Here is an 8,481-nt window from a genome sequence, read left to right on the forward strand (position 1 = left end):
CCGTAGGCTGCATGTGCAGAAAAAGACACTACTACAGCATGGGACATTGCTATAAGAAAGGGACCAGGATGGGGCACATTAATACAAGAAGAGGGCCAGGATGGCGCACACTACGAGAAGGATTGAGAATTACTACAAGATGAGGACAAGGAGAGCGCACATTACTAGTACTACAAGAAAGGGACCCAGATGGAGACATTACAACAAGATCGGGACAGGAATGGTCACATTACTACAAGAAGGAGATCAGGAAAGGGCACATTACTACAAAAAGAGACCAGGATGGGGCACATTACTACAAGAAGATGACCAGGATGGGTATATTACTACAATGGGACAAGGATTGGGCATTACTACAAGATGAGGACCAGGAGGGGGAACATTACTACAAGGGGACGAGGTTGGGGGAGGTTACTACACAAAGGGGACAAGGATGGGGCACATTACTACAAGAAGGGGACCAGGATGGGGGAAATTACTACACAAAGGGGACCAGGATAGGGCACATTATTATAAAAAGGGGACCAGGATGGGACACATGACTACAAGAAGATGAACAGGTTGGGCATCTTACTACAATGGGACAAGGATTGGGCACATGACTACAAGAAGGAGACCAAGATAAGGGAGATTACTATACAAAGGGGACCAGGATGGGGCACATTATTACAAAAAAGGGACCAGGATGGGGCACATTTTTACAAAAAAGGGACCAGGATGGGGCACATTTTTACAAAAAAGGGACCAGGATGGGGCACATTACAAAAAGGGGACCAGGAAGGGGGACATTACTACAAGAAGGGGACCAGAATGGGGGAGATTACTATACAAAGGGGACCCGGATGGGGCACATTACTACAAAAAGGGGACCAGAATGGGGCACATTACTACAAAAAGGGACCACGATGGGGCAAATTATTACAAAAAGAGCCCCAGGATGGGGCACATGACTACAAGAAGATGACCAGGATGGGCATATTACTGCAATGGTCCAAGGATTGGGCATTACTATAAGATGAGGACCAGGATGGGGGAGATTTGTACAAGAGGACCAGGATGGCTATATTACTACAAGGAGGGCAGCAGGATGGTTGACATTACTACTGTAGCGTACCACGGGACCTTAGGGTACTCGTCACTGGGCCAGTAGTTCCTTGGGGTAGCTATGACTGGCCTGATCCGGCTCCGTGCCCCCGTCGGCTACATATTAAACAAGAACAGCAAACAAACAATACAGATGGGGATGGAATGAGGGTGACTGGCCCCTGGAAGCGTGTCACCGGTTGCAGTGGCGACTGGGGTCTTGGCCTCCTCCGCCGCCGACCCTTCCTGCGACTAGCCCTCTCCCAAGGGCAGTACTGGATGGGGAGTGGAAATGCTTCGCAACGCCACCCGCGGTATGCGGCTAGGAACTAGCCGCCGCTGTACAGTCTCTCTCCGGGGCAACTGTTATGTGCAGCCGGGATGGTATTGCTCCCCACGGGCAGAGCGGGGTACCCCGGGAGGTTGGTGAGAACGGCGGCGGCAGTCCACGGGAGCGCCGGAGCGCAGTGCGGCGGCAGTTACTCACAGAGCCACTAGGTGAGGGTTCCAGTCACTTTATTTACTGGCTCAGGTGGTATCGCACCCTGGGTGCTGGTCCTCGCCATTGGAGACTCCGGTCGATTCCCGGGCAGGTCAGAGGCTGGATTCGGTTTCGAAATCTGTAGCTTTACTCATCCATGCACAACTCTGTACTCTTCCCCCGGTCCTGGACCGTACAGGCCGGCAGCCTGGGCCTCTCATAGGTCGGACCTCTGTTCCATCTCCCCAGGCTCCCTCTCTGCTGCCGTGCCGCGGCCACCCGAACTTTGGTTCTGTACCTCTCCTGTGCTCAGTCCCGTGCTCCGGCGACTGCTCCCCTTTTAGTCCATGATTACAAGTGCCGGGTCCCGTCTCTCTAGGTGTTACTGGCCCAGCTTGGTTGTGCTGTCTGTTCGGTGTTACATCCAGACAGCTCTGTTCTGCCTCCCTGAATGCATGACAGCCTCCCTTCAGGGAGCTATACACTGTGCGTCTGCCCTGTCTCGTGTCCAAGCTTGTTCTGTATGGCTAAGGCCTAAGCCATATGGCGAGAAAATTGGTGCGAGTGGAGTGCGATAAAAAATCGCACTCCACTCGGACCAATTCTAGCCTGTGTGTCAGCACTAATGAGCGATTATTTTCTCAGCCCTAATCGGACCGAGAAAACAATCGCAGCATGCTGCAACTGTAATGTAAGACTCATTTCTCTCGCACCCATTCAAGTGAAAAATCGCACTGCACTTGCGGTACACCGGTGTACAACACGCATGCAGCGCGAGAATCGCAATAGCCGGCTACGCAGCGCTGGCCCGCCCCCTGCAGCTGAGGTCCGCTTGCACAGTCTGACTGCAGTCGCAGGGATACTAGCATGACACTCGTCTCCTGCTGTGCTGCCAGCGCGAGCCGAGTGTCATGCGAGCATCGCAGTAATGCCCCGTGTGGCCCCGGCCTAAAAGTGAAACTGCAATGTTCTGTACTCCTAACTGCTCATGCCCCCACTTTTGCAAGGTGCTATGGCAACCACTCGACCTAATTAGTGGAGACCACCTGGTGTCTACCACGAACTGTGTGTGTGTGTGTGTGTGTGTGTGTGTGTGTGTGTAGAAACATTGTTAACCCTTTCCTAGTGACTGCTTCTCCCTGCTGTATGGTGGTGTGAGGTGTGTGTAAACTTACCAGATTAATATCTTCCTGCCCGGGGAGGATATAATGATATACCCTGTAGCGACCAGTCTCAGGGGCGCTACACTACAAGAAGGGAACCAAGATGAGGACGATTACTACAAGATGAGGACTATGATGGGCACATTACTATAAGATGAGGACAAGGATGGGGGACATAACTACAAGATGAGGACCAGGATGGGCATTATTAGAAGAAGAGGACCAGGATAGGCACATTACTACAAGGGGACAAGGATTGAGCATTACTTCAAGATGAGGACCAGGATGGCGCACATTACTTCAAGAAAGGAACCAGGATAGAGCATATTACTACAAGAAGGAGATCAGGATAGGAACATTACAACAAGATGGGAACAAGAATGGTCACATTACTACAGGAATGGGAATATTACTACAAAAAAGGGACCAGGATGGGCACATTACTACAAATAAAAGGGACCAGGATGGGGCACATTACTACAAGAAGACGACCAGGACGGGCATATTACTACGAGAGGACAATGATTGGGCATTATTACAAGATGAGGACCAGTATGGGGAACATTACTACATGAAGGGTACTAGGATGGGGAACATTACTACAAGAAAGGGATCAGGATAGTTGACATTACTAGAAGAAGGGGACCAAGATGTGGGGGATTACTAGAAGATGACCAGGATTGGTATATTATTACGAGGGGACAAGGATTGGGCATTACTACAAGATGAGGACCAGGATGGGGTACATTACTACAAGGGAACCAAGATGTGTGCGATTACTACAAAATGAGGACTAGGATGGGCACGCACATTACTACAGCATGAGGACCAAAATGTGGGACATTACTACAAGATGAGGACCAGCATGGCACATTACTACAAGATAGTGACCAGGATCAGGCACATTACTACATGATGTTGAGCAAAATTACTATATGGTGCTAATTGTAAGACTATATTACAATTATTACATGAAGGGGATAAAATGTAAAAAAAAAAGTAAAAAGAAATCTTAAAAATTCAAAAGAAGGCATGAATTTTTTTTACCACTAAAAATTATGTTTTATATACAAACTAAAATAAAGAAAAAAGTGCACATTTGTAAAAACCCAAGCAATAAAAATATACTGTAACCCATACGAGGAATGCAATTAAAAAAAATAAATAAAAACGGCAAAAAATTATCAAAAAAGTGATCAAAAGGTGTATGGGGGAAAAAATGGAATCACTTAAAATGCCTAAATTATCATTTTTTCTATGTGTGGCATATATACCCAGTAGAGTTTGAGACCTCTTATTTATTTTGAATCTGATGAAACCGTCGTCTCAATTCTAAAAATCGTCAATCTCTTGTCGGCCAAAGAGACTGGTCTCTTTTTACAGCAATTCAGCCAAAGGTCTTCCCTGAATAGTGGCCTTTGGCCACCCCGTGCATGGTACCAGCCTCAAATTTGAAGGGCAGGAAAGGTCTTAATTTCCGTAATTACTTGGTCCTCCGGATGGGCAACCATTCTGTCATGAGGCACGGAATCATCCGAGGCAATTTTACATTAGGATGAGCTATTGGACTGCAAAGGGCCCATATATTGTTCTTGCACAGTGGCCCTTTTCTGCCTAGTGATGTAAGGCGCGCATCAGGTGTTATCTGTCTTTTTATACAGCACTAGACTTTTTTTGTACTCTTAGGCCATGTGCCCACGGGAGCTTTTTGCTGCGGAGTTTGCCGCAGAAAACCTGCGGATTTTTCTGGATTTTCCAGATAAATCCGCAGGTTCTAGCATGTACAGGCACTCCCCATGTTACCCTATGGGACATGGGGAGTGTCTGTGTCCACGCTGCGGAAAGTGCGGCTGCGGAATCTCCTGCGGAGATCCCTCAGCCGCGCCTAACTGCATGTCAATTATTCATGCGGATTTACTTGTGGAGATCCCGGCCCTCCGCTATGGAGATAGAGGCCGGGATGTCCGCAGGTAAATCGCGTGAAAGTCGGCATGTTTCCCGCAGCTATTCCGCTGGAAACTCGCAGCTAAAAATAGCTGCGGATGCCGGCGGGCAGCTGCGGGAAACATGCGGCCGTACCTGCGAATATATCCGCAGGTACGAGCGCCCGTGGGCACATGGCCTTAGATTACAATACAGTCTTGTTAAAATCTATATGCGTAAGTAACTGCAGATAACCAGCAGTGTTTGTACAAATCCAAGGTGGTAAGCATCATTCTTGTGTTCTAGTTAAATCATTATCATAAGCATTTAAAGGGAACTTGTCACCAGATATGGCGGCTATAAGCTGCGGCCACCACCAGTGGGCTCTTATAATACAGTATGTTAGAATGTCTTTATATAAGAGCCTAGGCTGCTGTGTAGAGTGTAAAAATGACTTTAGAATACTCGCCTAAGGGGCGATGCAGTGCAGACTGGTCGGATGGGTGTCATCTTTCAGCCATCTTTGTCCTCCTTCTTCTGAAGCCTGGGTGCATGATAAATCCTACGGTACGTCATCACCACTAGCCGGCATTGAGGTCCTGCGCAGGCGCACTACAATACTTTGATCTGCCCTGCTCAGGGCAGTTTACTACTACTTTAATCCAAAGTTGACGCAGTGTAAAAAAGTAGCACAGGTGGCCGGAGATTTCTATAGATCCTATCCACTTTGCTGGAACTGTAAGATGCTGCATTTTTGACGAAACGAAAATGTAGCATCAAATACTCCCCAAAAGTTGATCTTGGGAATGTAGGAAACCTGACAGCTCACTGGTATTGCTGCTTACAATACAGCTCCACATAGGGAACCTAAAGGACTCCTATAGGGAACCTAACAGCAGATACAGTATGTAATAGGGTGACCAGTGCTCTACTGCCCCCCACTTCCCTGTGGTGCTTGATGGAACTATATACCACCCCGGGGCTCGGCTGGCAGCCGAGCTGCTCGGGCCTGGGCTCGTTTGGTGGGTGGCTCGAGCGCCTCCGGACCCGGGGGTCACGTCGCTCTGAAGGGAGGCTGGCGCTACGTAAGGGGGTTTCGGTGGGGAGGTTCACTGCCGAGGCCGTGGTGTTTAGGGATGTAAGTTCGTGACGCCACCCACGGGTTGTGGTGAGTGTGGACACCACCGCTGCCGTTAACTAGGCTCCCAGGGACGGTGTTGTGCAGCCTGGTGTTGACCCCTCCGTGGGCAGGGGGTGATGGTCCCGGGGCCCGGTGGTTGCGAGGTGCGGGCGTGTTAGTGCGGTGCGGTGCGCAGCCTGAGGGCACTGTTGTACTCACTATGACAGATACACCGGAGTCTCTGGTAAACCAAAAGGATGGTGGTCTGTGCCCCCACCCGGTTCGGTGGTTCCCGCCTTTCTCCTGCACCTTGTTTTTGTAGATTTTGACTGCCTACGCTTCAGCGACGGTAGTCCGCTCCTCGGCTTTATGTGTGTCGGGGAACCCGTTTGCCCGCAGGCGCTGGCCCGTGGGATCTCTCTGCCTGTGCGGTGGCTTTCTATCCCCCTTGGTGGGCTGTTGCCGTCTTTCGGGTCTTGGGACGGAAAAGGACCTATGGTCCAGACCTCAATCAGTAAATTCGACGTGGTCCAGTGGCTTCTGGACCTCGTTCTGGGTCTGAGTACAACTCCTGGTGCTCCGGTTTCTAGTTGGTTCCCCGGTTCGGTACCGGCGGGCCACTACCCTGTCCCGGTCCCTTATGGTTCCACCAGCCATCTTCCCGTCTCCTGCAGGCAGCAACCACCGTCTGCCTCCTGGTCACAGGGTATCCAGGCGACGAACCAGATCCCTGACACACGTTTACTCCCTACTCGTCTCCAACTACTCCACTCTCTCTTTCTGTTTCCCCGCCTCAGGCTATCCGAACTCCTCGGTGGGCGTGGCCAACCACCTGGCTCCGCCCCCTGGTGTGAACGTCAAGACCTGAGAGGGGTGACTCAGGGTTTTTAGGTTGGCTGCTGTTACATTGTTAGGGGATGGGTGTTTGTGCAAGGGCCTGTCTGTGACTACCTGGCTAGTCCAGGGCGTCACAACTACAGTGTATATGTGTATTTTTCCCCCTGTGTAGTATGGCCGGCTGCCACTAGAGGTCATGGGTCCCTCAGAAAGAAGGGATGGAATGGGAGATGACAGGGCAGCAGGAGTTATACGGGTGGGACGGTCCCCAGGATAGTAGGGCATGGACAGAGTGAGATAGGGAAATGCTAATATGCAGATCAAGAAAGAGAAGTCCAGGAGGGACAGAAGAGCAGAGTGGTGTGTAAAGGGTGGAGGAGACAGAAGGAGGACAGAGACAAGTCAGAAGGAAAGGACGCAAAGTTATCATAAGGGGCTCTACTGCAGCAGGACACAAGTCCAGTGTGTCATGGAGATGTAAGGAGAAATTGGGATGCCCCCACCTGAGGCGTTTTCTGCTGATACCCGAAAGATAATGATGATGATAAATCTGCTGTGACGAGTTTGACACTGTCTGCCAGCAAGCTACTCGGTAAAGTGATGCAAGTGTTACCGGGTATCTGTCTCCTTCCTGACCGAGCGGGGCACAAGGCCCATAGAAGTGGACTATGGACCTTGGACATAGAACAGGACTCAGACGATCGGCAGCTGAAAGGTATCGCCTCCACACCACTTACCACTCACACCACTCTGCCCCCTGTGTCTGTACTGTGGTGGGGTCCACACAGCCCTAGCCCAAATTTGCCCCTCTCTGGCACTTTACAGATACATTCTGCCTAAACTAAGGGCAGCATGTATGAATATTTGAGAAAACACATTTTAAAAGCCACACACTGCCCTTGATTGAAAGATTTTTTTTCCTGCCTGGTGTGTAGGGTAAGACCTGTCAGTCAATAGGAGCAGCCAAGGAAAAGCCGCCAGGGACCAAGCCACACGGGAGACTTGGTAGACAGGCAGATCCACACAACTGATATAGCATGTGATTTCTCTAAATTAATCACAAAAGTGCCACTTCCACTCACTCCTGCAGTCTCAGTACTAGCGCCGATCATGGCTGTTAACCATTTAGTTGCTGCTATCAACCTTTGACAGGTCATTTTAATGGCCTTCTTGCCAGTGCAAACATGGGGAACTAATAGTTTGTCATACGACCTGCTGAAGGGCCCATGTGGCTGGGCTTTATAGAAGAACATCAATTACTGTACGCTATATACTGCAATAGTATAGTATAGCATAGTATTGCAGTATATAGTATGTGCCATCAAATGATCCCAGTTTCAACTACGCTAGGGGGACTAAAAAGACTAAAAAATACTGTCAGATTTTTTTTTAACGTTAAAAATGTAAAAAAATAAACATTTTAATCACTCCCATTTTCCAAATTTAAAAATAAATAAAATGAAAAAAAAAAAAGTTTGTATCTTCGTGCCTGTAATTGTTTTGTATGCACCCCAAAGTTTTATTAATAGAACGTGCAGGTTTTTCCATTTTTAGGGCTTAGTGATTGGCTGCAGTAATGATGTGTGATGTCACCGCCGCAGCCAAATTTCTGACTCAGAAGCAATGGCAGAGAGAAGGTGCTGGAGACCAGTGGACATAAGTACTATATGAGCTGGCCATACACATTAGATGGCTGTCACCCGAACAATGCTTTGGCCAACCGTTCCGCCAAAATCCGTCTCTCCCATACTCTGGAGTACTTCTTTGACCGGCGTTGGCCGGCGGTTTATCTCCAGGAGAACGGTGCAATCTACAGTCCGACATAAAACGTGCCTGATCAACATCTCCACCAGCGATCAGTCAGATGGCGCCTC

Source organism: Anomaloglossus baeobatrachus, chromosome 1, assembly GCF_048569485.1.
Source record: "Anomaloglossus baeobatrachus isolate aAnoBae1 chromosome 1, aAnoBae1.hap1, whole genome shotgun sequence".
Classification (NCBI taxonomy): Eukaryota; Metazoa; Chordata; class Amphibia; order Anura; family Aromobatidae; genus Anomaloglossus; species Anomaloglossus baeobatrachus.